The sequence below is a fragment of the Corvus kubaryi genome, unplaced genomic scaffold (assembly GCF_017639235.1).
Source record: "Corvus kubaryi isolate FWS band 111438036 unplaced genomic scaffold, C.kubaryi_AGA036_p1.0 78, whole genome shotgun sequence".
Classification (NCBI taxonomy): Eukaryota; Metazoa; Chordata; class Aves; order Passeriformes; family Corvidae; genus Corvus; species Corvus kubaryi.
Window position 1 is genome coordinate 8,275,065 of NW_024582065.1, and position 12,549 is coordinate 8,287,613.

Below are 12,549 nucleotides of genomic sequence, written 5' to 3' on the forward strand. Positions count from 1 at the left end.
CCCAGCCAGCGCCCCAAAACTGGAACTGCCCCCAGGCTTTGGGGAGCAGAGAGCCCTCCGTGGTGTCACCAGGGGCTGCCCCCAGCCCTTGTCCCCCGGGGTTGTGCTCAGATCCCTCGTTTCTCTGGAAGTGGCTCGCTGCGAGTGGAGAAGGACTCGTGGGAGGCCGGGATGAGCCCCGGAGTGTCCCCAGCTGTCCCCCCAGCCCCCATGGCCAGCCCGCAGCCATCCCGGGATCCACCTGCTGTTCCAAGTGTTCCTGCTCTCCAAACCATGCTGGGAGCGAGCGAGGGGGCAAGTGGGACACACTCACATTGGAAACCCCTGCAGTCCTCCTTGAGTTTCTTCCACTGTTAAAAAAGCGTTTTGCACACACACAAAAAAACAAAAAAACAACAAAAAAAAAATCGTGATTTTTATGTCAAGGTTAAAAAGAAAAAAAAAAAAAAAGCCAAAACTTGCAATACTATTTTTAGCAGACAAGAATAAAGAAAAAAAATAATTAATAAATAATAATTAAAAAAAACCAACTGAGTATAAATGTATAAATATTTTTGACTTGAACATTTGGATGGCACTTGATTCAAATAGAACATTAATCCTTTGGACAGAATGTTTGGGGAAAAAAAAGGACTTAAAGTACAAGGTTGTTTTTAAAGCGTCTTCATAGGGTATTAAGTAGTACTGTAATTCATGACTGTTAAAAATACTTTCTGTGCTGTAAGGAAATCTCACAGTACCACTGAATTATGTTCCTCAACTGTCTCAGCCACGAACGATGCTAGCTTCTTTTTTTTTTTTTTTTAATTTTATTTTTATTTTATTTTATTTTTTATCGTGCATTATTCACTAGTATTTATGTGCTCTTACTCTGTATAGTTCAGACTGTTATTTTGTAGCCATGGCTGACACGATATATCAGTAACTAAAAAAAAAAAGAGAGAAAAGATGAAGACCCCCGAGCTGGAACTGTGCTCATAGCTGTTTTCATATGACGAAAAAAATCCATTTAAAAAAAAAAAAAGAAAAAACCAAACAAAAAAAAAACCAACCCAATGTGATCATTAATTGTAAAACGCTTTGTAAAATTCACATTTACAAAATAATAAAGTAAATTACAATTAAAAGGTTTCCTTTGCTCTGTTTTCTGTCTTTCTGGGTGGTGGGTAGTGTTAAGCAGGGGGTTGTTAATAGGTGCTCAGTCTCCACTTCAAGGTATGAAAGAACCCCCAGATTTGGCTAGTTGAAGGGTTTTGCACAAATTTGGGGGGGTTTGAGTTCCCTGCACTGCCCTGGGCCCTCCCCCCACCTCACCTGATGTGGTTTGAGCATCTTTTGGCTTTTTTCCCTGGGCACATCACACCCTCCCTCCATCCACCCTTACTGCTTATAAAAGCTAATGTTTATTGTTATTATTTTTAATTGAATTTGCAGCCTCCCCAAATCAACGCTCAGGGCTTTGCCAGAGAGTGGGGCTGAGACTGGAGGATGCGCCAGCAGCCAAAATCCATCGCTTTCCCACTCTGCTGGGAGCTTCCCACCTCTTCATCATGGAAAAACCTCACCCGGGCTCCGAAAACGGGCAGGAGGGCTCCTGCCACCCACCCATGGACACGTGTGATGAGTTTGCCGGGTCTCAGAGGGCGTCTCGAGGCCCTGGTGCAGAGTCAGGAGGCTCAGGGAGATGCAGCATCAGTGGCTGCGTCGCCATCCCTGCTCCGGGGTGAGGGACCGACGCCAACAGGGAAGATGCTCCGGAGCACCGGGAGGTCCAAGCAGTGCCCCAGGGCTCCTGGCTCTGCCCAGGATGGGGCTGTCGAGGTTGACATTGTCTTTAGGATGGGGAGGGGGGGAAAGGTTCCAAAGCCAGAGAGGCTGAGCTGGAGCGGGGTCCCAGGGAGGGCTGGGGGTGTCGGAGCAGGGTGGGCTGTGATGAGGGTGGTAATTCTCCTCTCTGTAATTTCTGCCTTTTTTTTTTCCCCAACCCAATTGGCCATAAAATTGCTGAGAAGCTGCATTTCCTCAGCTTAGCAAAATAGAAGTGCCCAAAACCACTTGCATTTGGGGTTTCATTTAATCTCATCTCACTGAAAAGGAAAAACACAGAAACTTGGATGCTCGCGTACGGCGCATTCCGCCGCGTTATATAAACCATTTCAAACTGATTTATTCTAAATGAGTTGTTATAATCAGAATTTTCCTTATGAGCAGCTTTCTTGCAAACGTCAGTATTTCAGGGGGGAAGAAAGAAAAAAACAAAACCCCAACCCCATCGTACGCCCGCTCCAATATTTCAAACTGATTACTTCTAAACACCAGCGCTAAAATTAGGTCTTTGGTGTGCGGTATTGTCAGAGTGGGTGTATTATGATCTGCAGAGAGTATAAAAAGATAAATGAGTTATTTAACCAAGTAAACGACGTTGCTGTAGAAATGTGCTGAGGGAAAATGTGCAGGGGGGGTTGGCTCACGCCGTCCGGGGCCCGGGATTGCGGCAGCGACGCGAGGGGAACCGCTGGAGCAGGCATAGAGGGGGATGGAAAGGGGTTTTTCTTTGCATTAATGTTATTATTTTCATTGCTATTGTTATAAAACAGGCGGTTTCCCTCCTGCCTGGGGTGGAGTCATGGTTTTGGCTGTGTCAAATGAGAGGGAGGTGGCTGAGAGAGGCGATGGGGCGCCCATGGGTGCGCTCTTCCCCAGTCGTTGAAAATGACTGGCTATGGATGTATTCTTAGGACTTACCCTGTGTTGATTTCCTTGGGATCTGCTCCAGAGGGAGAGAGGTTGGAGCACCGCACCTGCTCAAACTCTCTGAATCTGGCTCTTCATTTCCACCCACGCAGTTGGGTGTTACAGGAGCAGGTTGTCCCCAGTGTGGGCCCCCGGGGACACGGTTGGTGCTGGGATCAGGGACCACCAGCCCAGGGACAGAAGATGCTGGGCATTGCAGGGGGTGATCATTGCAGAAGGCGTTGACCATTGCAGATGTTGCTGACCATTGCAGATGTTGCTGACCACTGCGGTGTTGGCCATTGCGGTGTTGGCCACTGCGGTGTTGGTCATTTCATGTGGTAGCCATTGCAGTGCTGGTCATTTCAATTGGCACTGGCCATTGCAGAAGTTGCTGACCATTGCTGAAGGTGTTGGCCATTGCAGGAGTTGGTCACTGCAGGCCTTGGCCACTGCAGGAAATGTTGGTCCTTGCCCTTGCAGCCGGGGATGCCGGCAAAGGGAACAAGAGCTGAGCCCCCGGCGAGGGTGGCTCGTCCCCCTTTCTGCGCGGAGGGCAGCGAGGGCGGGGACGGCAGGAGGCTGCGAGCCCGGGGGTGCCGGGGGTGCCGCCGCTCCCCCTCCTGCCCCGTAGGTGCGAGGGAAGTGCGAGATTGATGCCAGCCAGGCCCCTGGAGCAGCTGCCATAAATCACAGCCCCGCGCCGGCGGCTCCGGAGCACTCCAGGGCTGCTCTTATTTATATGCATCTTTTGCACCGAGCCATTTTATAATCGACTGCGGAGCGGCACTCCAGCGCCGGCGACGGCTCAGATGGATCGTGCAGGACACAAAATACAAATAAAGGGTGAGGAGTAGGGACTGCATCATTCCTGGCGTGCGCCACTGTGCCCGCCGCGCTCCGGGGCCGCTCCGGAGGATTCACGGTGCCACCGGCACATCCATCAGCTCCGGGCAGGGCTGCGGGGGGGCCTTTGGGGTGTGATTGTAGGGTGGCTTAAGGGTAATAGTAACGATAGGAATGATAATTCCACGGTGAAGGGATGGCAGGGATGGGTTGGAGTGCCAGCGTGGCGGACGGCCACGTCCTTGGGGTGGTGACAGCGCTGGCACGGTGAAAATTCAGACACTCGGACAGGAAAGCTGCCGAGCGTGGGGGGTAATGAGGAGCTGCTCAGGTGAGCCAGGAACTTGAGTTTTGGCCCAGGCGGTGCTGCCTGTGCTGGGGCTGGGATGAGGCAGGGATGGTGTTCTGGTACCCAAATCCCTCGTGGGGGTTCTGGTCCTTGCCAGGTTGGGGCAGGGTCCTGTGGGGCCAACCCTCATCCCTGTGGGGCTCTGGGAGAGGAATTAGATCAGTCCAATTCAGTGACAGGACAAAAAGGGGAGGGAAAAAAAAGGCAGAAATGCCGAGCCACAAACCAAGGCAGATAAATCCAGGAGGGCAATGTAATCTCACTCACCAGGCCTCAGCAGAAGTTACAATACATAACTTACTGCACCTAAAAGCATCTCTAATTTCAGTGCTGTGTGATTCAGCAGGACGCACCAGGCTGCCCTCTGCATCTCCACATTTGATTAGACATTTGTACCAAGACAGAGCTCACGCTTAAAATAACATTACTGGAATGGAGACGGACAAGAGAATTCATTTGAATGGAAATCAATGTGATTAGAAAAGTAAATTACCCACAGTCTATGAGCAGCACGTTGTGGTTCGTAATAGTAATAATAATAATAATAATAATAATAATAATAAAAAAAAAAAAAAAAATCAGTGGCAGCAAAGGACCTTAAATGTTTTCATGGAATGGAGCTGACCTGGCAGTGACTGAGCTGTGATCACTTCCCACATGGAAACAGGACTGGATCCCCCACTCCTTGTGCTGGGACACTGCCAGGCAGAGCTGTCCCAGGTCCCCAGGGACCCCTGTGTCACCAGGAGCCTCTGGAGGGGACGAGCCCGGTCCTGTGCCCTGAAGTGACAGTGTGGGCATGGGGCTGCAGGAACTGGGCACAGCCAAGGGGCTGTAAATGGGTTTGTGTGGCTGGAGGTGCCCTCAGGGCTGTGATTTAATTTACCCCGCGGTGATGCTGGTCTGAACCAACCACTGGAACCAGACTGGGTGTCGCTGCTCCCATTTGGGTGACTCTGGGATCCCAGCACGCCAGGGTGCTGGCCTGGCTGGGCAGGACAGCAGTGTCCCTCCTTTTGTGTCCACCCTCCACTGCCAAGTGCCACCACCGAGGTGACAAAGAGCCAGGGAGGCCATGGGTGCCTGGCAGGAGCCAGGGCAGGACTCCTCCAGGTCCCTCCTCCGTGCCAGCTGCGGTGCCAGGACCCGGCTGAGCTGCACACTTTGCTGAGCTGTGGTGCCTTCTAAACAATCAATTGGTATTTAATTCCCATGTGATAACTGTCTTATTAAATCTAAATTTAATGTGTATTTGGGAAACCCTAATTTAAAGTGTTACTGCATGCACCATCTGGTGTGCTCTCTAAATACAAATGCAATAACATAATTCAGAATTACATCATAAAAGTAAGTTATAAGAGATTAAAATGCACAACTCTGTTCTTCAGTCAAGGCAGCTTTTATGCTTTTACTCCTGACTTAGACACAAATCACAACCAAAACATCCCTACCCTGACTAAGTGATTTTCTGTGGGGATTTTGGGTTTAATGGGGAGCAGGAGAGACAGGAGGGAGGTTGGAAGATCAGGAGCACTGGAGATGTGGAAATGTTGCCCAGAGAAGCTGTGGCTGCCCCTGGAACTGTCCAAGGCCAGGTTGGACGGGGCTTGGAGCAGACTGGGATAGTGGGACGTGTCCCTGCCCATGGTGGGGGTGACACTGGATGACCTTGAAGGTCCCTTCCAACCCAAACCATTCTGGGTTTCCATTAAACCCTCTGCTCCCTGATGCCAGGGAGGTTCAGGGCTGGGCACAGGGAGACTCAGTGACCCACTGAGCTGCCTTTTGTTGAAAAATCAGTCAAATATAGCCCAGAGTTGGGTGCATCAATGATCTTTTATAGTGGCAGTAAATCTAATATCTTTGCAAAACCCCCTATTTTCTCTCTACGTTGAATGAAACATGAGATCCCTTAATAGAGAGGGAAATTAAAATCTAGTTTTATTGCAGTTCCTGTAACTGGTATCTAAGCTATTAATAATCAATCCATTCTTGCTTAAAAGCCAACATTTATCACCCCAGCTGAGCTGACGGGCACTGGGGGGAAAGTACAATTGACTGCAATTACACTTTGAAAAATGTTATCTGTGCCACTGACCGCTGGGGATGAATGATGAGGTTCCAGCTGTTTCTTCCCTCCTCAGGTTCATTCCCCCAACTTCTATTGTTGGGTGTTTTCACTTCTCCTTGATGCCTTGAGGAAGGAGCTGAGGGGAGGGATCTGTGCTGTCCCAAATTCGTGAGGGTCCTCCTTGCTGTGTCCTGGTGAGTGCAGAGGGACCCCAAACCCTTCCAGGCCCAGCAGTGGGTGCAAGAGTAACTCTAAATCTCTTCTAACAACCCCCCACACAAAAGTTTATTGGTTTTACTCCTGCCCTTTCCAACAGGGAGGAAGAGGCTGGTGCAGGAATTGATTTCCTGGAGTTCCTGGTATTAATGAAGCCGCTGACCGCAGATCTCCCGCAGCAATATCCCTCTCCCCACGATAATTCTCCAGACTCCAAACTTTTCAAATGAGTTTTCGCAGTTTAAAATTAATAATTGTTCTGTCTAGAACAAGGATAATTAAATGCCTGTTCATCCTCATTATTGTCAGCCGTGTGATTTGTTGTTTTCTCCGTAATAAAATTAACCGGTTTAACTAATGGGTGCCAAAACTTGATAATTAAAGCTGAGCAAATAATTTGCAACAAATTATTTACCCAGTGGGTTTGGCGGGGTCCGTGGTGGGTCTGGGGCTGATGGTGAGGGGCTGGGAGCCAATAGTGATGCCCAAACCCACACAGGGCACCCCCTTTTCCTTACAATGGTCATTTTTAAAATGAAAAGTCTTTGATTTTTTTTCTTTCTAAGGAAAGAGGCTCCCTCCATGGGCTTCTGCTCACACCTGGAGCACGAGGCAGGTGCTTCACCAGTGTAGGCTCACCTGTGGATGAAATCCCAGAGGAAAGAGCAGCTGCTCTCAGGTAAATCCCAGTGAGGATGTGGAGGTGGCCAAAAAATGGCAATTCCTGGGGAGCAGAGGAATTAAAATAATGATCCAACAAAAGGAGTTTGGTCAGACAGAATCTTCTAACAAGAATGGACTTTGAAATGATGGTTATTAGCCAGCTTTCATTCCAGCAGCAGTTAAAGAAGCTTTCGAAGGTACCGCAATTAATTTGTAAGTTTATATTACACATTATAACGTGAGGGGCCATTAACGAGGTGCTGACATTAAATTTAATGTACTTGGTGAGTGGGACAGTTTGCCTCTCCCTCCTGGGCGTATTCCCTGCATGTTTGGGGTCTGGCACTGCCGGATTTCTCTGTGGGGGCTGCTGGAGAGGTCGGGGAGGACCCGCCAGCACCCGGGGGTTGTCACTGTGATGCCACACGGGGTCTGGGGGACACTGGGGGACACAAAGCTCTGCCCCCAGCTCCGTGGCACAGCCACCGAGGCTCGGAGGAACACAAGGAGAATGTGGAATGTCTCATACCTATAACTTTAAATTAAAAAAGCAATGTGCTGTTTATTGGCGCTGCCGAGTGTCTCCGGAGCGGGAGGCTCATAAAGATCATATTACAGTACAAGCCATTATGCAAAGAGTTTACTATATATACATTTCTAAATGCTTCAGCAAACAGCAGCCTCCTTATGAGCAGAGCAGGATAACTGGTTCGTTTGGGGTAACAAATGATCCTTGATTTGATTTTAAATGCAATGACAGCAAAATTTATTTCTTATTTAATCAGTTGCCAGAGCTGTTGAGGACGGGATGGTATTAAACTGCACAATGCAGCATATGACTACTGAATCAGTTGAAATAGGCATAAGAATATATTATGTTTATAGGATAGAAAAAGATTGTACAGCAATGCATATAACTAGAATGGGTATTTTTGTCATTTATACAGTAGCTTATATCATTATTCCTTCCCGCTTCCAATTTTTCAGTAATAAAAATACAGGGGATGTGATTCTCTTTGCATAAACCAACTTGATTCTTTATTAAATATTTTTATTAATCTGAAGTACTACAAAGCATTTGAGCAGATAAATCAGGCTCCGAATAGTCATTTCCTCTCTGCTATGGCTCTATAAAGTGGATTCATTTATGAGCGTGCACTACCCGAAAAGAAGGTTTCCATATTCATTAACATGCTCCCTCACGGCTCTGGTTTTTTATCCCACTGGACCACGCAGAGGGGTCCCCAAAAGGAGCAGGTCTTGGAAATCGGCTCTGTGATCCCTGCCTGGTTTTGTGTCCCATTTAACGAGGAATCACGGCTCGGGTACCTCCCACCAGCCCAGCGGGAGGATGCTCGGGGTCTCTCCAGCTCCTCCTCACGCCCAGTTTGGGGACACCAGCGCCTTTGGGGTGATCTGGGGATGCATCCACAGCCCCAGCGTTGTCCCACATCACCCCGGCCACTCTCCCATAGGATGTGGGGATCCCATGATGCAGCAGAGGGGGATTTGTGGTCCAGCCCCTCCTGGGAGGACGCCCGATACCCTGGGACTCCACTGGAGGCTTTTTGATCCCCTCTGGCCTCTTGCCGCCCCTCCTCTCCCATCACCCCACAGAAAGCACATTTTGGGTGCAGCACCGCCCTCTCGGCCACTCCCCTCCCTGCCCAAGCAGCTCCCAGCCTTCCCGGGGGATGCTCCCGGTGGGAGCGGGTGCGGGGGCAGCTCGGAGCCGGCACGTTCAGCCTCCGACAGCTGACGAGTCACTGAGTCACCGGGGGAAGCTGCGGCGAGGCACAAAGGAATTAAACCTATTTAAAACCCAGCCAGGTGTGCAAACAAGTTTATCCTCTTGTAACAGCTCGCGGGGAACCGCGAGGGCTCCAGAAAGGTTACAGCGGCCACGTGGATGTTTGGGGCTCCTTGGGAGAGGTGACATTTACCACCTGCATTTGGGACTCACCGGGACCCCCGGAGCTGCTGCCTTCACCCAGGGCTGCAATTCCCTGCCCTGAGCCGGGATCAGCCTCATCCTGCCCTTCTCCCCTCCTGCACCCCGGGGCTTTGGCTTTGATTTCAGATTTTCCTGCAGCAGCTGTCTAACATTTGTTTGCTGTTTGGGAACAGGAATTACGTGCAAAAAGCAGGGACTCTCCGGAGCTGCTGCTGGCACAGCCCCACAGCCTGCCATCCCAAAATATTCCTGCGGCTCCAGGTGCCATCTTCAGGGGGATTTAGCCATCCACCTGCCCAGACTGCTGCTTGCTCCTGCCCTGGAGCATTCCTGGATCCCAGTAGGGCTGTGGATGCCCGACGGGTCCAGCACTCGGGGATGAGCCCACCAACACCACCAGGACGTGGATTTTCCCTCCCTCCCTCCTTCATCCCACTGATCACGCTGGAAGAAGGTGAAGCAGGGGTTTGTCCCCACAGGAACAGCTGATTTCACGGCTGGAGTCAATCCAGGGCTGTTTCAGCTCTCCGAGTGCACCGGGATGTTTTCCATGCTGGGAGCTGCTGGGTCTGCACATAAATCCGCCCTCAGCAGCAACTGTGTCGCAGATGTCCCAGGACGTGAATTTTTTCTCCGGTTTTAGTGCTGGTGTAAAGCTAAATTACGGTCGTTGTCAGCATTAGCAAAAACCACCATCCCCATCCTGCCTGTAAAGCACAGCAGCGGGGCCCGGGGGCTGCAGAGATGGAGGAGAGGTGGGGCAGCTCCTGTTTTCTGGGAATTACAGGTTTTTGTGGAGCTGGGACCGGTGCTGGTGAGTTTGCCGAGGCCACCAGCATGACGGCAAGAGTGGCGGTGCAGCCACCTCCGCCACGGGAAGCTCTTTTCCATCCCTCCCCCTGCCTCTGGAATGTCGCTGCACTCTCAGACCCCGCTCAGGGCCCACGGAGAGGAAGGTGAAGGTGTTTTTGAGCTCCATCCAACCCAAAGCCTCCTGGCACAGCCCAGGTTTGCCATGGACACCTTGGGAAGCACCAGAAGTTGGCAGCTCCACCCCAGAGTGGACGTGGAGCACCGGCCCGTCCCAGGACACGCTGACACCGCTCAGCACGGACTCCGAGCAGCAGAAAAGTTTCACACCTTTGCAAAACGACGCTCAAGAAGGAAATGAGCAGCCAGCGGCTGTAATTGAGATGGATGAAAGGGCGGCTGCCTCCCCCAAGGCGTTCCAGGCACCAGACTTGAGAGGAATATGAAGTGCTGCTGCTCTCCAAAGATCGCCACGCTGCCGCTGAATTATTAATGAGCAGGAATGATTTCATATTTAATCTAAAGACTATTAATTACACTGCAGAAGAGCAACACACCATCCTGGGAGCCCCTCTCGCCAACTGAATCATTTAGTGGTGCCCCATATTTTACCTCAGTGTGAGGGCTGGTGGGGAGACCCCTCCTGCCTGAGCAGACAGTGGTGGCCCAAGGGGTGGTGTTGAGGACCCACCCCAACCTCTGAACCCCCTAGCCTGGGCAGAGAGGGATTATTTGGGGTCCCTTGGGGCTGGGGGCAGCACTGTCCCTCTGTCCCAGCCTCACTCAGAGCCCAGCAGCAGCCCCAGCTGTGGCAACACTGAAGACAGATGTTTATTTGTCCGGGCTTATTTGCTGATCAGTGTTACAGTGATCCAAGATGATCATTAAAAAGTGAAATGGGCTGTTTAATAATGATGCTGGGAGCACGCAGTGTGCCTCGAATTACAAGGGTGTTTAAGCATGAGCCCAATTAAGTCCCTCGCATCCCTACAGAATTACCCCAGTTGTGCAAACGATTAGGCAAACTCCAGGCTTCTCGTACTCACAGGCAATCCTGGAGCCTGGCACTCTGCTAGAGACCCATTTCTGTCCTGAAGCTAAATTAAAATCCTATTGTGCCAGTGCTGCTAATATTTCCTGCTCTTGTTTCCAACAATTAAATTGTGACATTCTGCCAAAACATACAAGGAAACGAGAAAATGCTCTTGATCAGCTGGAAGGAGAAGGCAAATCGTCCCAGCTGCCTCCTGCCACCCAGGTGCCACGGTGACAGGCGCAGGTTAAGCAGCACCTGATGGATGAGGCAGTGGCTGCTGGATGCGGGGATTCATGGTTCTCTGTGGGAAGTGGGACTTTGGGACTTTAGATCCAAAGTTGAAAGGTTTTTCTTCTCAGTTTAGGGAAGGAATTTGGGAACTGCATCCATGCAGTGCCAAAAAGGGGAATGCTGATGGGTTTGTGTGGCAAGGGTTTGGGGGCGGAGGGTTACGGAGGTGGCAGTGATGGAGCAGCTTTTGGTGGCACCTGGAGCCCAGCTGGGGTCACCCCACCACAGGAAGGACTTGAGGGACAATTCCCAGCCCTGCTGTGTCCCCAGCACCACCAGAGGCCTGATCCCGCCGCCCTCCTCACACAGGTACTGCACATCCTTTTAAATGCTCCCCTGAATTCTAATTCTCTTCTCCCCCTTGGTCTGCTCCCCCCAGCACTCCTCAGGGTGGCACAGCTGGGTCCCTGCCCCACACCACCTGCAAACCCCCAAAGTGACCCCACAGTGCCCTCAGAGCGATGTCCCCCTGCTTGGTGTGGGCTGTGGCTGCTCTTGGGCAGGAAAGAGCTGATGGGGACCCCGAGGGTGTTGGGGACACTACAGTGGGACAAGGAGGGACTGGCATCTGCAGAGCTGTGGTGGGAGCAAGTTAACTGGTGGAGGAGAAAGAGGGGATAAAAAAAAAAAACTGTTTAAGAAGGAAATGGCTGTTTGGTCATGGCTTACAAGTTGGTACTTAGAAATTCCATGAATTTTAAAATAAAGACATTGTGAGATTTGAACTTTCTTTTGAATCCTCACAAACTGCAGTGCCTAATACCTTCCCTGGCCATTAAGGAGCTGTGCTGGGAAGCAGAGAGAGCTAAGTACTACACTGATAGAGCAGTTAAACACCGTAATGGAATTGTGTTTGGAGAGGCTGCAAAGCCAGGTAGAGAGCCCATACATAAACAAGGCCATTACCAGCCAGGGTAAGTGGTGATAGAATTTCATGAATATCCCCACAAAAAGCTTTGTATATTTATAACAACCTGCAGAGTCGTTTTGAACACAGTCAGGGGCCTTTCAGAGTGGCTCTGGAGTTAAATTGTACAATAGATCTGCGTCCCTGCACCGGGATATCGGCTCCAGGCAAAGCTGGATGGGCAAAGGGATCCCTGACTGGGCACCCTCCTGGGGTGCTGTGGGTCCTGAAGCAGTGCTGGCAATTTGGTGGTTACTGCCCACAGAGTCCTCCAGCTTCCAACTTAAAACACCCTATTCAGAAAGGTTTTTAAGCTGATTTTTCTGTTTGCAGGCAGGGGAAGCAGAAGGGCGCTGCTTCCCAGCCGGGATGGGGAACGGAGCAGGAGGAGAGGCTGCTCCTCTGCTGGCTGACTGGAGAAGTTGTCAAAGGGCAAGAGACAGAAGTTTCCACGTCTGAGGAAAAGGAGAAATGAATCTGGGAGCCATCAGACCTGAAAGATCGGGATGGGGCTCTGCAGGAGCTGCGCAGAGAAGACTCGGAGCCCAGGTGGGAGCGGGGGCACAGCTGAGATCCCAAACTGGGGCTGTGGGACACAGACAGGTCCTGCTGCTCCCCGGGGCTGCTCTGCCGCTGATGCTACACCAATCCCACAGCATTCCTGGGACAGCCT